Consider the following 3,364-nt stretch of genomic DNA (forward strand, 5'->3'; position numbering starts at 1 on the left):
AATTTCTCTCTCCTTTCAGTCGAGCCTTGTTCATTGACTCCTTCTTAGTCGAGCTGCTTCGCACCTTTCAGTCTCGTTATTTCATAACCTTCGGACCATTCCAGATCCCTTTCTAACTTGACCCACGGTGCCTCCTGCCTCATCTCTTGGCTTGAAATGAAACTCCCCACCTTGTTCATTGACTTTCGCTTATGCGCGAAGGAAGTAGCCAATTCAAAGAAGAAAAAATCAGGCATGGTAGGTACCCGCCTCAATGAACAAGGGCTGACTCTTTCTCTGAAAGGCGGTCATCTTCGATCCTTTACCTCTTGTCCGGATCTTCTTTCAGACGATCTGACCCGAGAATGAACCCAAAGGGCATTCGTGAGGGGTGTGCCCTCTCAAATTCTTTGACCCTTGCTTGCTCTTGCTTGTTAATACGGGATTTGACCCTTTATTCTTCATCTGAGGACCTTTGAATGTCCGGTTTTCTGCCTTTGGGGAATTGTCAACCACGCTCCTTTTTCATGCGTCCGGGAAAAAGGAAGTGAGATTGAGAAAGAGATGGTAGGCTTTCTCTTTCGTACTTATTTTAGGTTATTGATTTTGGACTTTCTTCTTCCTTCATTTCGCCCCAGCCTCCTCTCAAATTCTTTGAGCCTTGTTCATCGACCTCTCAAATTCTTTGAGCTTTGCAATTATAAGGGGTCCTCAATGAGAATAAAGTCAAAGACTTTGAGTTGCACTCCTTCAAATTTCAAGGATAAGGACCCCGCAAATTCTTTGCGCCTAACCGCTCCTCTCCTTCTTAGTCGAGCTGCTTCGCTCCTGTCCTTCTATTCTAACGCTTGATTCTGCTTCGCTCCTCTCCTTCCTAACCTCAGTCGAGTGGCTCTTCGCTCTGAACTATATTTGAAACGTAGAGTACCTTCGCTCCTCTCCTTCCTAACCTCAGTCGAGTACCTTCGCTCTATTTCAAACTACGAGTACCTTCGCACCCTATTGTTTTGAGTCGAGTTATTTCATTGAATAATAATCGTCGGGCTCTGAACCTTATCAGTCGAGCTGCCCCTTGTTCATTGACTCCTTATCAGTCGACTTTCTTCGAACCTCCAAACAAAGTCTCGGTCCTCTCCCCCCTATCGTCGGCGAGCTGCTTCGCTCCTTCGCTCCTTCACAGTCCTTTCGCTTCGCGCCTCCTTACCATATTAGTGGAATGAACAAGTCACCTGGACCCGTCCTTAGTCGTATATTCCACTCTCTCTTTATCCAATGAGCTTCTCTCTTTCTTTTTTCTTGAGGGCTTTGACTCCCTTATTCGCAAATTCTTTGCGCCTCCGTAGCTTAATGCGAGCCCCCCTCTCAAATTCTTTGAGTCTTTCTTTTTCTCAAATTCTTTGAGCCTTCTGTGGTCTCATTGATAAGGACATATTAACCTCTTCCATTCTGAGTTGCACTCCTTTGAAGGATAAGGACCCCGCAAATTCTTTGCGCCTACTCCGCCTTCCTAACCTCACTCGAGAACTTTCAGTCGCTTCTCTCATTCTTCTCAACCTTTCAGTCGAGTTATTTCATAACATCTGGACCTTTGTTTTTGGACCGCTAAGTGGGAATATATAGGATGACTCCGGTAATAAGGAAAAGTGACCCGCAAATTCTTTGCGCCTATAAAATCAGTGAATAAAGGCTCCCCATTTTTTCTTAGTCTTTGCGGTCCGTCCTAGCTTAATTAGAGGGTAGTGGGCTTGGCCTATTAGTTCGAACTTGGCTCCGCTCCATAAATCAGTCCAAGAAATTCTATGGAATAAAGAGGTTCAATGGGTGGTAATTGCTGTCTTCACGGAAAGCCTTGTATCCGAGAGTTAGCTGTAGGGCATGGGTTGAGTCTAACTAGTGGATGAGCGGAACGAGCTGTGGAGCGGGGGTTAGGCCTAGCTGCGGTCTCTTCCCTCTTTCTCTGCTCCTTCTATCTCTCTTGGTCCTAGCTCTTCCTTTTGAGAGAGAAAGGAGAGAGTGAACCCGAAGGAAGGTCTTTAGGCGCGAATACACTAAAGCTAGGACCGAAGAAGATGGTGGAGGAGGTTCGTTAGGAGGGGGAGCAGCTCTTCTTGCAGGAGAAGTAGGTCAACTTGCACTCCTTTACATAAGCTACGCCCTTCTTCATTGACTCCTTCTTAGTCGAGCTTCTTCGAACCTTTCAGTCTCAATCAAATTCTTTGACCCTCTCCTTCTGTTTTTGAGTCGAGAAAAAACTCAACTCCTAACCGCTCCTCTCCTTCCTAACCTCAGTCGAAGTGGCTTCGCTCCTCTCCTATATTTTCAACTACGAGTAACCTTCGCTCTGAACCTTCCTAACCTCAGTCGAGTACCTTCGCTCTATTTCAAACTACGAGTACCTTCGCACCTGAATTTATCTACGAGTCCCAAATTCACTAATGAAACTAATCTGGACCTTTGTTTTTTGAGTTCTTGAGTTAGCTCCGAACAGCCAATCCCGTAGGTCTCTTTCTCATGTCTTGTTAACGGTTGAGTTGAAGTAGCTCGTACTCTGATCCCGGCATGAGATCCCCTTTCTGATGTCCCGGTTCTGATGAGGTTAGTGCCCACTACGCGGTCAGAGGTGGAGGTGAGTTTCATAAGTACGAGAAGGCGAGATGGAATGAATTCATTAAGTGAGAGTGAGTTGTAGAACGAGAAGGAAGTCGAATACAGGCTACGACCGAATCAGTCTCGACTGGTGGATGGAGGAAAGGAGAGTCATAAGTCGACCTTGCCCTTTTCATGAGTAGTTCTCTCTTTCTTTCGGAGTTCCGGTACTACTATCTCCTTCTTATTGAGTTCATTCTCTTCATGGTATGGGGTCGAGGTGTAGCGCAGTCTGGTCAGCGCATCTGTTTTGGGTACAGAGGGCCATAGGTTCGAATCCTGTCACCTTGATGTGGTATTTGTCTTCTAGAAAGTTCACGAGAAAGAGGTTGAGTCTGCCTACCCGTGATCTAGCGCCTCGTCTCGATTGCTTTCCGTTCGCCGATCTTCTTCTTCGGAGCTATCGTTCCAGAAATTCACGTCCAATTCAAACCAGAATGAAGAACTGACGAAGAAAGGAATTCATGAATTCAGTCAAGATTCAGTCAGTGATCCATGAGGAAAGCATGAACTATCAGATTCCCACCCAATTCAATCATGAACAAAGCATGAAAGAAAAGATGCGATTCGTCGTTGCACTATCATAGTCAGTGAAGAATGAATGAAATCAATGGCATGAAATCAGAGAGATGATTCCCATTTCATCAATGCATTAACGAAGAAAGAACTCAAATTCTTCCCTGTACCCTTCTCATTCTCTTATTTCGAAATGTAATAATTATCCTTCTCTATCTACATT

General features: G+C 45.3%; 1 non-coding gene across 1 annotated transcript; it reads left to right on the top strand.

Annotated features, from left to right (window-relative positions):
* The first annotated feature begins 2,841 nt into the window (after window positions 1-2,841).
* On the top strand, window positions 2,842-2,916 carry TRNAP-UGG (transfer RNA proline (anticodon UGG)). The gene has a single exon. It is a non-coding gene; the product is annotated as a tRNA-Pro (tRNA).
* Window positions 2,917-3,364: the final 448 nt, after the last annotated feature.

The sequence above is a fragment of the Cucumis melo genome, chromosome 9 (assembly GCF_025177605.1).
Source record: "Cucumis melo cultivar AY chromosome 9, USDA_Cmelo_AY_1.0, whole genome shotgun sequence".
Classification (NCBI taxonomy): Eukaryota; Viridiplantae; Streptophyta; class Magnoliopsida; order Cucurbitales; family Cucurbitaceae; genus Cucumis; species Cucumis melo.